The 17,269-nt window shown below is 43.9% G+C and overlaps 1 protein-coding gene and 1 non-coding gene across 7 annotated transcripts in view; one reads left to right on the forward strand and one right to left on the reverse strand.

The window, feature by feature from the left end:
• Positions 1 to 17,269, reverse strand: part of CHST3 (carbohydrate sulfotransferase 3) — a 54,910-nt gene that overhangs the window by 12,735 nt on the left and 24,906 nt on the right. The gene's annotated exons all lie outside the window — the stretch shown is intronic.
• On the forward strand, positions 14,105 to 14,165 carry LOC128582826 (U7 small nuclear RNA). The gene has a single exon (XR_008379256.1). It is a non-coding gene; the product is annotated as a U7 small nuclear RNA (small nuclear RNA).

Below are 17,269 nucleotides of genomic sequence, written 5' to 3' on the forward strand. Positions count from 1 at the left end.
GAAGGCAGAAGCTGGTGGTGGAAGAGCTCCAGGCACAGAGGGGAGCATGAAAACCCACTGTGGGAGCACTGCAACTAACCTGTGAGCTGAGACGCTGCCCCTACCATCTTGTCAAACACCTGGGAAGGGGATTTTCCATCAGGGGCCTCTGAATTCCCAGACAGTGGAGACAGGAGGAGACACAGAACCCCCCAGGCAACAGGCACATTAGGACAGGAGGAGTTCAGATGGTGGCCTGCCTTGGTTTTTTTTTTTAAATTGAGACAGTCTCACTTTGTCTTCCTCTGTAGAGTGCTGTGACGTCACAGATCACAGTAACTCAAACTCTTGGGCTCAAGCAATTCTCTTGAGCCTCAGCCTCCCGAGTAGCTGGGACTACAGGTGCCCACCACAACGCCTGGCTATTTTCTTTTTTTGTTGTTGTTTGTTTAGCAGGTCTGAGCTGGGTTCAAACCCACTAACCCCAGTGCATGTGGCGGGTGCCCCAACCACTGAGTAATAGGCAGCCCCCCCACCTCCTGCCTTGGATTTAGGTAAGCGCTTGTTCATCTAGTGGCCTGTCCAGGCTAGATTCTATTTTACTTGGGAACCCCCTGAGGTGCTTGGGAAGCCTTTCCCCCAACACTTGTATCAGGAACTGCATGTCTGACCAGAGAGGGAATGCCAGAGGCTGCGAGACGGCCCAGCGAGTGAAGGACAAGGAGGAATGAGAGTGAGGATGTGAACGGAGGCTGAGGCTGCTCTGTGCAGCTGAGTGCCCCAGGCTCCAGCTCCCCCTCCCAGGGATGCACTCATCTAACTTCCTTCTGTCCAGCCTCAACCAAGACAGAGACAGAGCAGAAGCAGCCCAAGGAGAAGGTGTGTATAACCTGAGCGTCAGTGGACATCACAGAGTTGGGAGGTGTCACAGGCTAGAAGCCACAAGGGGCATACTGGGGCTGCCACAGACTCTCAGTGAGTTGGCCACAGCCAGGACAGGTCTCTCTGCCCCTGACTCCTCTTATGCCTGTGCAAGATGTAGGGCAGCACACTCTTTTCTTGACCCCATGTGACACAGCTGCATGAAGTTCAGGGCCCCAGAGAAGAGAGCCTCAGACCCCTATCAGCCTGTCATACTGAACCCAGGCCCTGGGCTACGTAGGAGCAGATCCACCCCTCCCAGCTTTGCTGAACTTGCAGGAGCCTCAGTGGAGGCTGGAGTCTGGAATGTCCATGGCCACGCAGCTGGGTGGCCTGAGGAGTCTGTTGGCTCATTCAGAACTGACCTGGACATGGACCAAGGTTCATGGCCAAGCATGTTCACTAAGCCCTGGAAATCTAACACACGAGAAGCTCCTTGAGCATCCTGTCCGAGTGCAGAGTGGGTGGGCTGGGCACCTGTACTGCATGATGAAAGCAAGCCATAGGGCCACAGATGTTGGTGCACAGCTACAAAAACGTAACATTAGGGGATGATTCTTTTCACTTTATGTTCACTTTATGTTGTCTGAATTCTTGATGACCATGCACTGGCATCACTTTAATATCTTTTTTTTAAATATAATCTCACTCTCTTGCCCAGGCTAGAGTTCCATAGCCTCATAGCTCACAGCAACCTTAAACGCCTGGGTCCAGGTAATTCTCCTGCTTCAGCGTCCCAAGTAGCTGGGACTATAGGCACCACAACGCCAGGCTAGTTTTTCTATTTTTTTTGAGACAGAGTCTCACTATGTCACCCTCAGTAGAGTGCCGTGGTGTCACAGCTCACAGCAGCCTCAAACTCTTGGGCTTAAGCCCAAGAGTTTTCTTGCCTCAGCCTCCCAAGTAGCTGGGACTACAGGTGCCCACCCACAACTCCCAGCTATTTTTTGTTGCCGTTGTTATTATTGTTTACCTGGCTGGGGCTCGGCTTGAACCAGCCTCAGGGTAAGTGGCTGGCACTGTAACCACTATGCTTCGGGCATGGAGCCTAGTTTTTCTATTTTTAGTAGAGATGGGGAGGAGCAAGTCTTGCTCTTGCTCAGGCTGGTCTTGAACTCCAGCTTGGATCCACCTGTCTCAGCCTCCCAGAGTGCTAGGATTATAGGCGTGAGCCATCATGCCCGGCCTACTTTAATACCTTTTTAAAACCTAACCTAAATTTTCTTTTCTTTTCTTTTTTTTTTTTTGTGGTTTTTGGCCGGGGCTGGGTTTGAACCCGCCACCTCCGGCATATGGGACGGGCGCCCTACTCCTTGAGCCACAGGCACCGCCCAACCTAACCTAAATTTTCAAAAGAGGAATGTAAGATCATTTGGGAAGTGCTTAGTTCTTCTTGAAATAGTCCAGGAAAGAGCAGGCACCTAGGCAAGGCAGTGACAGAGAAGGGGAGAGGAAAGACAGACCCACGAGACGTTCGGGAAGTCAAACAATGGCCAACAAGGATGTCCCTGGAGGATAACATGCTTGGTGAAGATAAGACAGTCACAAAAGGACACATACTGTAGATTCCACTTGTATGAGGAGCCTAAACTAGTCCAATTCAGAGACAGACAGCAGAAGGGTGTTTGTCAGGGCCCAGGAGCTGGGGAGTTAATGTTTAACGGGTACAGAGTTTCAGTTCTGCAAGATGAAGGGGGCTCTAGGGAGGGATAGCAGTGATGATCACACAATAATAGCAATACATTTAATGCCAATGAACTTAAAAATGTACACTTAAAAGTGGTTAAATTGGTAAGTTTTATGCTACGTGTATTTTACCACAATAAAGTAAACAAATCGATAAATAAACAAACAAACAGCAATGCCCGTGAACACGGGTTAAGGGGAACAGAGAATCTAGAAGGGTGCTTGCTTCCTGCCTTGGACAGCAGGCCTGTTCTTCACTGCCACCTGCCACACAGCAGGCTCAGTAAGTGTTTGCAAAGTGAATGAATGAACTTATGCACTGTCTTGAAGAGTTAGCTATTGTTTTTTGTAGATTGGTCTTCTCCTCCAAGGAGCTAGCAGGGTATTGGGCACATATAAGATGCTTAAATAATTCTCCACTGGAAAAAAGAAGACTAGCATTAAGTTAATTTCTCACCCAGAAAGATGCTTATGTTACGATGCTGCACCCAAAAAGCAGGACATACCAGTAGCTACAGTTACAGTCCATTTTATTATTATTATTTTTTTATTATTTTTTTTATTGTTGGGGATTCATTGAGGGTGCAATAAGCCAGGTTACACTGATTGCAATTGTTAGGTAAAGTCCCTCTTGCAATCATGTCTTGCCCCCATAAAGTGTGACACACACCAAGGCCCCACCCCCCTCCCTCCTTGCCTCTTTCTGTTTCCCCCCCCATAACCATAATTGTCATTAATTGTCCTCATATCAAAATTGAGTACATAGGATTCATGCTTCTCCATTCTTGTGATGCTTTACTAAGAATAATGTCTTCCACGTCCATCCAGGTTAATACGAAGGATGTAAAGTCTCCATTTTTTTTAAAGGCTGAATAGTATTCCATGGTATACCACAGCTTGTTAATCCATTCCTGGGTTGGTGGGCATTTAGGCTGTTTCCACATTTTGGCGATTGTAAATTGAGCTGCAATAAACAGTCTAGTACAAGTGTCCTTATGATAAAAGGATTTCTTTCCTTCTGGGTAGATGCCCAGTAATGGGATTGCAGAATCAAATGGGAGGTCTAGCTTGAGTGCTTTGAGGTTTCTCCATACTTCCTTCCAGAAAGGTTGTACTAGTTTGCAGTCCCACCAGCAGTGTAAAAGTGTTCCCTTCTCTCCACATCCACGCCAGCATCTGCAGTTTTGAGATTTTGTGATGTGGGCCATTCTCACCGGGGTTAGATGATATCTCAGGGTTGTTTTGATTTGCATTTCTCTAACATATAGAGATGATGAACATTTTTTCATGTGTTTGTTAGCCATTCGTCTGTCATCTTTAGAGAAAGTTCTATTCATGTCTCTTGCCCATTGATATAAGGGATTGTTGGCTTTTTTCGTGTGGATTAATTTGAGTTCTCTATAGATCCTAGTTATCAAGCTTTTGTCTGATTGAAAATATGCAAATATCCTTTCCCATTGTGTAGGTTGTCTCTTTGCTTTGGTTATTGTCTCCTTAGCTGTACAGAAGCTTTTCAGTTTAATGAAGTCCCATTTGTTTATTTTTTCTGTTGTTGCAATTGCCATGACAGTCTTCTTCATGAAGTCTTTCCCCAGGCCAATATCTTCCAGTGTTTTTCCTATGCTTTCTTGGAGGATTTTTATTGTTTCATGCCTTAAGTTTAAGTCCTTTATCCATCTTGAATCAATTTTTGTGAGTGGGGAAAGGTGTGGGTCCAGTTTCAGTCTTTTACATGTAGAGATCCAGTTCTCCCAACACCATTTATTGAATAGGGAGTCTTTCCCCCAAGGTATGTTCTTGTTTGGTTTATCAAAGATTAGTTGGTTGTAAGATGTTAGTTTCATTTCTTGGTTTTCAATTTGATTCCAAGTGTCTATGTCTCTGTTTTTGTGCCAGTACCATGCTGTCTTGAGCACTATGGCTTTGTAGTACAGACTAAAATCTGGTATGCTGATGCCCTCAGCTTTATTTTTGTTACAGAGAACTGCCTTAGCTATACGGGGTTTTTTCTGGTTCCATACAAAACGCAGAATCATTTTTTCCAAATCTTGAAAGTACGATGTTGGTATTTTGATAGGAATGGCATTGAACAGGTAGATTGCTTTGGGAAGTATAGACATTTTAACAATGTTGATTCTTCCCATCCATGAGCATGGTATGTTCTTCCATTTGTTAATATGCTCTGCTATTTCCTTTCTGAGGATTTCATAGTTTTCTTTATAGAGGTCCTTCACCTCCTTCGTTAGGTATATTCCTAGGTATTTCATTTTCTTTGAGACTATGGTGAAGGGAGTTGTGTCCTTAATTAGCTTCTCATCTTGACTGTTATTGGTGTACACAAAGGCTACTGACTTGTGGACATTGATTTTATATCCTGAAACATTACTGTATTTTTTGATGACTTCTAGGAGTCTTGTGGTTGAGTCTTTGGGGTTCTCTAAGTATAAGATCATGTCGTCAGCAAAGAGGGAGAATTTGACCTCCTCTGCTCCCATTTGGATTCCCTTTATTTCCTTGTCTTGCCTAATTGTATTGGCTAGAACTTCCAGCACTACGTTGAATAGTAAAGGTGACAGAGGACAACCTTGTCTGGTTCCAGTTCTAAGAGGAAAAGCTTTCAGTTTTACTCTATTCAGTAAAATATCGGCTGTGGGTTTGTCATAGATAGCTTCAATCAGTTTTAGAAATGTGCCACCTATGCCTATACTCTTCAGTGTTCTAATTAGAAAAGGATGCTGGATTTTATCAAATGCTTTTTCTGCATCTATTGAGAGGATCATGTGATCTTTATTTTTGCCTCTGTTAATATGGTGGATAACGTTTATAGACTTGCGTATGTTAAACCAGCCTTGCATCCCTGGGATGAAGCCTACTTGATCATGATGAATGATTTTTTTGATGATAAGCTGTAATCTATTGGCTAGGATTTTGTTGAGAATTTTTGCGTCTATGTTCATGAGTGAGATTGGTCTGAAATTCTCCTTTTTGTTTGTGTCTTTTCCTGGTTTTGGTATCAGGGTGATGTTTGCTTCATAGAATGTGTTGGGGAAGATTCCTTCTTCCTCAATTTTTGGGAATAATTTCTGCAGTACAGGAATAAGCTCCTCCTTGAAGGTTTGATAGAATTCTGGAGTGAAGCCATCTGGACCAGGGCATTTTTTGGTTGGAAGCTTTTTTATTGTTTCTTTGATCTCAGTGCTTGAAATTGGTCTGTTCAGGAGCTCTATTTCTTCCTGGCTGAGTCTAGGGAGAGGGTGTGATTCCAAATATTTATCCATTTCTTTCACATTGTCAAATTTCTGGGCATAGAGTTTCTGGTAGTATTCAGAGATGATCTCTTGTATCTCTGTGGGATCAGTTGTTATTTCCCCTTTATCATTTCTGATTGAGGTTACTAGAGATTTTACTTTTCTATTCCTCGTTAGTCTGGCCAATGGTTTATCTATTTTATTTATTTTTTCAAAAAACCAACTCCTTGTTTCATTAATTTTCTGAATGATTCTTTTGTTTTCAATTTCATTGATCTCTGATTTGATTTTGGATATTTCTTTTCTTCTACTGAGTTTAGGCTTAGCTTGTTCTTCTTTTTCCAATTCCATAAGATCTCTTGTGAGACTGTTGATGTGCTCTCTTTCTGTTTTTCGAATGTAGTCATCTAAAGCGATGAATTTTCCTCTCAAAACTGCTTTTGCAGTATCCCACAGGTTTTGGTAGCTTGTGTCTTCATTGTTGTTATGCTCAAGGAAGTTAATGATTTCCTGTTTTATTTCTTCCTTCACCCATCTGTTATTCAACAGAAGATTGTTTAGTTTCCATGCCTTTGGGTGGGGTCGAGCATTTTTGTTAGAGTTGAGTTCCACCTTTAGTGCCTTATGGTCTGAGAAGATACAAGGTAAAATTTCAATTCTTTTGATTCTGTTGATATTTGTTTTGTGTCCCAGGATATGATCAATTTTGGAGAATGTTCCATGGGGTGATGAGAAGAATGTATATTCTTTATCTTTGCAATGGAGTGTTCTATATGCGTCTATCAAGCACAGTTGTTCTAGGGTCTCATTTAAGTCTCTTATATCCTTGTTTAATTTCTGTCTAGAGGATCTGTCCAGCTCTGTAAGAGGAGTGTTAAGGTCCCCTGTTATTATGGTATTATCAGATATCATATTGCTCAGACTGAGTAAGGTCTGTTTCAAGAATCTGGGAGCATTTAAATTGGGTGCATAGATATTTAGAATTGAAATGTCTTCTTGTTGTATTTTTCCCTTGACCAATATAAAGTGACCATCTTTGTCTTTTTTGACTTTAGTTGCTTTAAATCCACATGTATCTGAAAATAAGATTGCAACTCCTCTTTTCTTCTGAATTCCATTTGCCTGAAAAATTGTCTTCCAACCCTTGACTCGGAGCTTTAATTTGTCTTTTGAAGCCAGGTGTGTTTCTTGCAGACAGCAAATGGATGGCTTGTGTTTTTTAATCCAGTCAACCAATCTATGTCTCTTCAGTGGGGAATTTAAGCCATTAACATTTATGGAGATAATTGATAAGTGTGGTAGTATTCTATTCGTCTTATTTGGTGAGAGTCCATTGCTTAGTTTTATCTTTTGCATCAGTGTGGAGGTTTGGTTCTGTCCTTTAATTTCTGAGTTCTTGCTTTGCTGCTGATCCACTGTGGTGGTCAGTGTGCAGAACAGGTTGAAGTATTTCCTGTAGAGCTGGTCTTGTTGTGGCAAATTTCCTCAATGTTTGTATATCCGTAAATGAATTGATTTCTCCATCAATTTTGAAGCTTAGCTTAGCAGGGTACAAAATTCTGGGCTGGAAATTGTTCTGTTTAAGTAGATTAAAGGTAGATGACCATTGTCTTCTTGCTTGGAAAGTTTCATTAGAGAAGTCTGCGGTCACTCTGATGGATTTGCCCCTGTAGGTCAACTGGAGCTTACTCCTGGCAGCTTGCAGAATCTTTTCTTTTGTCTTGACTTTGGACGGGTTCATCACAATGTGTCTTGGAGAAGCTCAGTTAGAGTTGAGGCGACCTGGGGTCCGACAGCCCTCTGAAAGCAGTGTGTCAGAATCTTTGGTGATATTTGGGAAATTTTCTTTTATAATATTCTCTAGTATGGCTTCCATTCCTCTGGGGCATTCTTCTTCCCCTTCCGGAATTCCTATAACTCGTATGTTGGAACGCTTCATAAAGTCCCATAATTCTGACAGTGAATGTTCTGCTTTCTCTCTCTTCTTTTCTGCCTCTTTTACTATCTTAGTTATCTCAAAAACTTTGTCTTCTACCTCTGAAATTCTTTCTTCTGCATGGTCTAACCTGTTGCTGATACTCTCCATTGCATCTTTAAGTTCCCTGATTGACTGTTTCATTTCCTTCAGCTCTGCTATATCCTTTTTATATTCTCCATATCGTTCATCTCTGATTTGATTCTGTTTTTGGATTTCCTTTTGGTTATTTTCCACTTTATTAGCAGTTTCCTTCATTGTTTCCATCATTTCTTTCATTGTTTTCAACATGTGTATTCTAAATTCCCTTTCTGTCATTCCTAACATTTCTGTATAGGTGGAATCCTCTGCAGTAGCTACCTCATGGTCCCTTGGCGGGGTTGTTCTGGACTGGTTCTTCATGTTGCCTGGAGTTTTCTGCTGATTCTTCCTCATGGGTGATTTCTTTTATCTGTTTCCTTGCCCTAATTTTCCTTTCACTTCCTCTTGCCTTTAAGTTCTCGTGCCTGTGGACGGTTTTCCACTGTTTTAGTCCTCCTCTTGGGGTCCAGAAGTCTCTCACTGACTCCCTGTATCCTCTCAGGGGTGATGATAGGCAGATCCCACCAGCCAGAGATGCCTGGAGTCCTATGTCCCCAGACTCACGGTGCCCAGATGCAAGGAAGCTGTTACTCAGCTGCCATCTTGCTCCGCCTCTCTCCCATTTTATTTTTTTATCAAGTGTGTGTATATACATGCATGCACACACACAAATACATGTAAGGACGGGAGAAGGGTAGGGGAGATGGAGATTTTGTCAGCAAAAAGCCTGACAAAGTTAGCAGTGATTTTCTCTGTAGCTGTGGGAGCTTTGGGCTTCCTTGGTTTTTCTTTTTGCTTTTGAAGCCCTGTGACCTTACACAGGAACATAGGCCTGAGTGTGGTTTCCTCAGGTGTGAAATGGAAACATCTACAGCATCTACTGTGTACTGAGGGTCATGAGAAGTTCAGTGAGATGATGGAGCTAAAATGCTTCACCCAAGCCTCAGATGTGGTGAGTGGCACCAGGAAGGACTTGCTGGCCTTAGTTTTACAGATATGGCCGATTTATTGGCTTGCACCCTGGTGATTACATGTTGGAATGTGGGAGTCTCAGACCCCTCCCCACCCCCCAACACAAAGATGAATGAAACAGTGATAATCTGCCCTGTCCACCTGTTAGTAATGTCCCATAGGCAGAGCCACCGCCTAGTCATTTACTGGGCAGCATTTGGCCCTGGGCATGTTAGCCTGTCTCTCGCCTCATCTGGGGATAAATTTGCTGACTTTCTATCCCAGATATACAGCTGCCTATGGCTTTAAGGCAGTAGAGTAGGTTAGCTACAGGGAGACTCAGACACACCACAGCCATACCCCCAAGCATGCAGTCTCTTTAGCTGCCCTGTAGGCCAGAGCTGCTCACACATTCTATGGCCAAAAAGGGCCGAGCAGGCCACAGAATGACAGGAGCCATGGGGTAAGGGCTAAAGACAACAGAGCAGCCTTCTGTGGTCCACTCTGACTGCTGTGTGAAGGGTGTGCACTTTGGGCCTAGGTGCAGGGCCTGAACTGAATAGGCCTCAGAGCCATCGGGCTGAGAACAAGTGCCAATGAATTTTGTCCCCAGGACATAATTATGTTGCCAGCAGCCTTATACAAAGCAGCTTGGCTTTCCAATTTTACTTGTACATTCCTTCTACTGTGGAAGTCTTTCTTTTTTTTTCCTTTGAGAAAGAGTCTCACTCTGTTGACCTGGGTAGAGTGATAGAGTCTCACTCTGTTGACCTGGGTAGAGTGCCATAGCATCATAGCTCACAGCAACATCAAACTCCTGGGCTCCAGCAATCCTCTTATATCAGCCTCCCGAGTAGCTGAGACTACAGGCAGTTGTCACACTGCCTGGCTAATTTTTCTATTTTTAGTAGTGACAGAGTCTCTATCTTGCTCAGGCTGGTGTTGAACTCCTGAGCTCAAGGGATCCACCAGCCTTGGCCTCCCAGAGGGCTAGAATTATAGGGGTGAACCACCATGATTGGCCCCTACTGTGCAAAATCTTTCTGAGAGGTTCAAGAAACATCTGGCTTATACATCACTCCACCAGTCAAGAGAAGACATGGCTCTTATCATAAAACTGTAGACTTCTAGGACTGGAAAGAGCTTGGAAATTTTCTTTTCCATTCTTCCTCACTTTTCACTTATAGAAACAGGCTCAGAGAGGTGATGTGCTAGACAAAGGTATAAATCGGTGGTACAAAACTTGAACCACCACCTAGCTCTCCTGTTTCTCAGGTTAGTGATGCCCCTGCCCAACTTTATCAGCTTGACTCTCATAGCTTAGCCCACTCCAGCATCTTCAGTATTGGGGTGGCAAATAAATGACACTCATTTCACCATGTAGCAGTCCTATGCCTGGGGCAGACATCACTAATCAATCATCATCCTTTATTTTTCAGCTGTGATTGAATATAACAGGGCCAATCCATTAGAGTTGACATGGGAGATAAAACCCAGTGGTGCTCACCACTTAAGAGGATCCTAACCAACTCTCAAACAAAATTCCTCACCATCCCTTAGTTTGGGATTCTACTATGTGACATCACACCACAACAGCTGCCCAAATTCCAACTCTCCTCTTGCTTATATAAACTCCCCATTTAAGGACCTACACCATGTGCACCTAGCCTTCACACCTTTATCCTATAAAGCTCTTCAATGCACAAAACATCACAGGTCATGTTAATTGTCAAGTTTATAAGGAGTTCTTTTTTTTTTTTTGGTAGAGACAGAGTCTCACTTTATCACCCTTGGTGAGTGCAATGGGGTCACACAGCTCACAGAAACCTCCAAGTCCTGGGCTTAGGTGATTCTCTTGTCTCCACCTCCCAAGTAGCTGGTACTAGAGGCGCCCGCCACAACGCCCGGCTATTTTTTGGTTGCAGTTTGGCAGGGGCCGGGTTTGAACCCACCACCCTCAGTATATGGGGCTGGCACCCTACCCACTGAGCCACAGGCGCCGCCCAAGGGTTCTGCTTCTTGAAAAGAACTGCAATGGAAGCACCCATGTCCCTTCTTGTCTTGTGCTTTTACGAATGAGAGGAGGTGGAGTGATAGTGAGCCTAGAACACTGCCCAGAACTGCTGCCAACCCATTTTATGCCATAGCTAGCAAAGATCTTGATCTGGATAATTTTATTTCACTGCTCACATGACTTTGGGTTTTTATGAATACAGGCTCACCTCACTTTATTGCACTTCACTCTGCTGTGCTTCCCAATAGTGCATTTTTTACAAATTCAAGGCTTGCGGTAATTTTGCATTGAGCAAGTCTATTGGCACCATTTTGCCAAAAGCAGGGATCACTTCGCATCTCTGTGTTACACTTTGGTGATTCTCACAATATTTCAAACTTTTTATTTTTTAATTTGAAAATATTGATGGCGTACAAACGTTTTTGGCTGCATGGATCGCTTTTATAAACCTTGAGTCATAGCCATAAGCGTGCCTATCACCCAAATAGTGTTCACTGTTCCCATCAAACTTTCATTATTACATCTATGATGGTGATTTGTAATCAGTGATCTTTCATGTTATTGTTAAAACTGCTTCAGAGCACCACAAATGGTGCCTGTAGCAGATGGCAAACTTAACTGATAAATGTGTGTGTTCTGACTGCTCCAATGATCAAACGTTCCTCCTGTATCTCTCCCGCTCCCAGAAATAATTGAGCACAGCGAGGAAGGCAGGTTGAAACCCAGTACAGGCCAAAAGCTAGGCCTCTCACACCAAATGGCCAAGCTGTGAATGCAAAGGAAAACCTCTTGATGGAAATTGAAAGTGCTACTTCCAGTGAACACATGGGGGTGATAGGAAAGTGAGACAGCCTTACTGGTAATATGGGGAAAGTGTTAGCTGTCAGAACAGAAGATCAAACCAGCCGCTACATTCCTTAAGCCAAAGCCTAATCCAGAGCAAGGCCCTGACTCTCTTCAATTCTAGGAAAACTAAGAGGAGTAAGGAAGCTGTAGAAGAAAAGTTGGAAGCTAGCAGAGGTTGGTTCACAGGTTTAAGGAAAGAAATCTATAATGATGTAAAAGTGCAGGGTGAAGCAGCAAGTTATCCCTGAGATCTAGCCAAAATCACTGATGAGAGTGGTTACATCTGACGATAGATTAGCTGAGGAGACGAAGGCTTACATGGGAAGAAAATGCGACCAAAGGCTTTCCATAGCTAGAGAGGAGAAACCAATGCTTGGCTTCAAAGCTTCAAAAAATAGGCTGACTCTCTTGTTAGGAGCTAATACAGCTGGTGATTTTAATTTAATTTAATTTAATACAGTGATCATTGACCATTCCAAAAATCCTAGGGCCCCTAAGAATTATGCTAAATCTACTCTGCCCATGCTTTGTAAATGGAGAGACAAAGTCTGCATGACAGCACATGACAGTGTTTAGAGCATGGTTTATTTTATGTATTTATGTATGTACTTATTTATTTATTTAGAGACAGGTCTTGCTCTGTTGCCCTAGCTAGACTGCAGTGGTGTCATCATAGCGCACTGCAACCTCAAACTCCTGGGCTCAAGTGATCCTCCCTCCTAGTTGCTAGACTATGGCTGCAGGTGCATGCCTCCATGCCTGGCTAATGTTTTAAGAGATCTGGTTGTGCTGTGTTGCCTAGGCTTGTCTAGAACTCCTATACTCAAAGAATACTCCTGTGTTGGCCTCTCAAAGTGCTAGTATTATAGGCATAAGCCACTATGCCCAGCCTATTTAATATTTCAACCCTACTGTTGAAAACTACTAAAGAGAAAAAGTTTCCTTTCAAAATATTACTGGTCATTGACAATGCTCTTGGATAACCCAAGAGCTCTGATGGACAAGGAGATGAATGCTGTTTTCATGCCTGCTAACATAACTTCCATTGTGCCACCCGTAGATCAAGGGGTGATTTTGACTTTCAAGTCCTATAATTTAAGAAATATCTTTTCTAAGGCTTCTGCTGCCATACATAGTAATTCCTAGCGCTGGATCTCAGCAAAGTAAATTGAAAACCTTCTGGAAAGGATTCACCATCCTAGATGCCATTAAGAACATTTGTGATTCATGGGAGGAAGTCAAAATAGCATTAACAGGAGTTTGGAAGAAGTTGATTCTAATCTTTTTTTTTTCCCTAGAGAAGGGGTCTCGCCATGCTGCCCAGGCTAGAGTGCGGTGGCTATTCACAGGTGCAATCCCACTACTGATCAGCATGGGAGTTTTGACCTCCTCTGTTTCCAACCTGGGTCAGTTCACCCCTCCTTAGGCAACCCGGTGGCCCCCTGCTCCCAGGAGGTCACTATATTGATGTTGAATTTAGTGCGGATCAGCACTCAAACTCCTGAACTCAAGTGATCCTCCTGTCTCAGCCTCCTGAGTAGCTGGGACTACTAAAAAAAAAAAAAAAAAAAAAAGACTTCAGTGGAGGAGGTAGCTCTACTGTTTCTCCAGCGGTAGAAACGGCAAGAGATCCAGCATTAGAAGTGGGACCTGAAGATGTGACTGAATTGCTGCAATCTCTTGATAAAATGTGAACAAGTGGGGAGCTGCTTTTTATGAATAAGCAAAGAAGTTGGCTTTTTTTTTTGAGACAGAATCTCACTTTGTCACCCTAAGTAGAGTGCCGTGGCATCACAGCTCACAGCAACCTCAAACTCCTGCGCTTAAGTGATTCTCTTGCCTCAGCTCCCTGAATAGCTGGGACTATAGGCACCTGCCACAATGCCCGACTATTTTTATTTTTTGGTTGTAGTTGTCACTGTTGTTTGGCAGGCCCGGGCTGGATCTGAACCCACCAGCCCTGGTGCATGTGGCTGGCACCCTAGCTGCTGAGGTACAGGTGCCGAGCCAGAAGGTGACTTCTTGAGACAAAATTTATTCCATAAGGCCAGGTGTGGTAGCTCACACCTGTTAATCCCAGGGAGGCAGAGGCAGGAGGATCTCGAGCCCAGGAGTTTGAGACCAGTAGGGAGACCCCCAACTCTACAATCGATCAATACAGGAATTTATTTTGTGAAGACATTGTGAACACTGTTGAAATGACAGTGAAAGATTTAGAATATTCCATATTGGTGAGAGAGCAGCAGCAGGGTTTGAGAGCACTGACTCCAATTTTGAAAGAAGTTCTACCATGGGTAAAATGCTATTAAATAGCAATTCATGCTATAGAGAAATCTGTTGTGAAAGAGTGAGTCAATCCATGCAGCTAACTTTATCATTGTCTTATTTTTTTTAAATTGCGACAAGTGTTACAGCTCTTTTAGAATAAGTCTAGCAGGTTGTCTGGCTTCACTGGAAAATCCTCAACCCCCCAAAAGAAAAGACTGCCACCCAGCCCAACTTCAACAACCACCACCCCATTAGTCAACAGCCAATGACACTGAAGTAAGATTCTCCACCAGCACAAAGATGACAACTTGCTAAAGGTTGATCGTTAGTATTTTATAGCAATAAAGTATTTTTAAATTAGGTATGTATATTGTTTTTATGGACATAATGTTATCACACACTTACAGACCGCAGCATAAACGTAACTTTTATATGCATGAGGAAAACAAAAAATTTGTGTGACTCACTTTATGCTGATATTCATTTTATTTTGGTAGAACATGTAATACCTCCAAGGTATGCTTGTAACAGCCAAAGTAAAAAATCTTTTCTTTTTTTTTTTGAAACAGAATCTAGTCGCCTTTGGTAGAGTGTTGTGGTGTCATAGCTCACAGCAATGTCAAACTCCTGGGCTCAAGTGATCTTCTTGCCTCAGCCTCCCAAGTAGCTAGGAGTACAGGCACGTGCCCGGCTATTTTTTTTAAGAAACAGGTCTCATTCTTTCTCAGGATGGTCTTGAACTCTTGAGCTCAGGCAATCCACCCACCTTGGCCTCCCAGAGTGCTAGGATTATAGGTGCAAGCCACCACACCCAGCCTCAAAATAAAAAATCTTAAGGCTTCCCCACAAAAGGTTGAGGGGTTTTAGGAAAATCTGGGCAAGCCCACATAACGTGTCTCAAGTATAAACATAACCTTCTCCCAGCACTTCAGCAGAAAAAGGCTGAGAGCAACCGCCTGGAAAAAGCACAGACGTGCGAATCAGAACGACAGTCTACAAGATGCAGTGTTCTCACACATTCCACTGGTGAAGAACAAGATGTCCCGGAATACACTGTGTGGGTGAAGTTCTGGAGAAGAGATTGGCAGAGATGCGATGTTCATCACGTGGACATGCCCTTCTCCACATTTCCAGCCTCTCTTGCAGGTGGCTGAGGCCAGATGACTGGACCTGACCAATAGGAGTGGTTGGAAAAGTGATGTCAGTCACTTCAAGGCCTGGTCCTTAAAACCGTCCCACGCATTCCTTGGGACTTCACCCCCTTGCTGTGGCAACACTGAAGGCCACATGTTCCGACTGGCTTAGTTCACTGTGGAAGCAGCCTGGATGCCTGAGATGCTACTTAGAGAGCCACCCCATCTGCATCAGAGGTGATGTAAGAGAAAAATAAACCTGTGCTGTGTTTATCAGTGCAATACTCTGTAAGGATTAAAAAGAAAGAGGCAGCTAGCTCTCTTTGGGGTGATAAGAAATGCTGTTCAATGGCGGCGCCAGAGCTCAGTGGGTAGGGTGCTGGCCACATACACCGAGGCTGGCAGGTTTGAACCTGGCCCAGACTGCTAAAAACAACAATGACAGATGGAGGGAGGGGGGTGGGGCCTTGGTGTGTGTCACACTTTATGGGGACAAGACATGATTGCAAGAGGGACTTTGCCTAACAATTGCAATCAGTGTAACCTGGCTTATTGTACCCTTAATGAATCCCCAATTAAAAAAAAAAATAACAACAATGACAAATGCAACAAAGAAAATAGCCAGGCGATGTGGCAGGTGCCAGTAGTCCCAGCTACTTGTGAGGCTGAGGCAAGAGAATTGCTTAAGCCCAAGAGTTTCAGGTTGCTGTGAGCTATGATGCTACAGCACTCTACTGAGGGCAACAAAGACTCTGTCTCAAAAAAAAAAAAAAAAAGAGAAAAAGAAAATCACTTCAGCCCAGGAGTTTGAGGTTGCTGTGAGCTATGACATCATAGCACTCTACCAAGGGTGACAAAGTGAGACTGTCTCAAAAAAAAAAAAAAAAGCTTTGAGATGAACCTAACCCAGAATAAGCAAGAGGGAGCCTGACAAAGATGATGACTTGGCTTCCAGTGTCTTGAACCACAGAATGCTGTTGAGCTGAGGGCAGCAAATAGTTTTTAACCCCATAAGTAAAAGTCAATAGGCTGGTATTGGAAGTCTAGAGCACTATGATGAGAAAGTTTTCTGTGTGAAGGAATGTGGCAGTTGAATAGCAAGGTCGCTATGTGTGCTGATAGAGGAAGGGTTGACAGGCATGTCACATATTTGCTGCCCCTACTTTATTCCTAACGAAGGCTAGGAATATTCTGGGCCCTGGAGTTCATGTTCTTCTCTCATTCCTCGTGTCCCCTGTTATTCCTGTTCTGTGCTCACTGGCGGGTTTTGAAGCTTCTGTCAGTCTTATTGATCAGCAGCTTTTTAACCATATGTGTGCATGCACAGATTCAGGTCCATGCGGCGGGGCCAGGGCCAGCCCCCAGTGCACACGGCTTTCCTATTTTGCTCTGCACCTCTGTAAAGACAGCTCTATGATGGAATTTCTGAGGTAAGTGGGTAGAGAAAAACTCCCCATGGACAAGGCCAGGACTCCCCAGTCCTGTTCTGTTCTACTTGGGGACTTTCCTAAGGAGACTTTTCAGTTTTTCTGTTCCTAGAGAATCCAGTAAGGGACGGGACAGAGAGGAGAATTTCTTTTGCTTCCTGTTTTCTTCCAGCCCTACTTCTGAGTGTTCCCTGTCTTCATACAGAGGAATCAGAGTCACCTCAAGCCCCCATGTAATGGCCCCAGTGATAGCAGAAAGGGGTTTTATTCCTGTGACAAAAAGAGGAACCCCAGCCTCTTCTCTTTTTCACCAGGAACTTGGGCTCACCATCTGAGCTCTGGATCTGTGGGACAGCAGGGGTTGCTGCCGCATGTGTCTGCTGCTGTCCTTTGGGCTAATATATGGCCACAAAGGAACCCGTCCGTACTCTGCCCTAGGAGAAGAGAGCTGGGATCTGCAGGTGGGAACAGAGGCCAACTGTCCAGCTGCTCTGAGCATTGGACAGATGGCCCTGGACTGAGACAGACTTGGATGGGTCCCAACTCTGCCACCTACTCTCTGCTGATGCTGGGCAAGGAATTTAACTTCTCTGTGCCTAGGCTGGCCCCACAGGCTTGTGAGCATCAGAGAAGCTGTGTGGGACTCTGAACACAGGGAAGACTGCACACAGGCTGATCATTATTGCTAGCCTGGAAAAATGTCACCGAGAGCTCATCTATGCCAATGGGACTGCTGGTTT

This window comes from Nycticebus coucang, chromosome 3 (genome assembly GCF_027406575.1).
Source record: "Nycticebus coucang isolate mNycCou1 chromosome 3, mNycCou1.pri, whole genome shotgun sequence".
Classification (NCBI taxonomy): domain Eukaryota; kingdom Metazoa; phylum Chordata; class Mammalia; order Primates; family Lorisidae; genus Nycticebus; species Nycticebus coucang.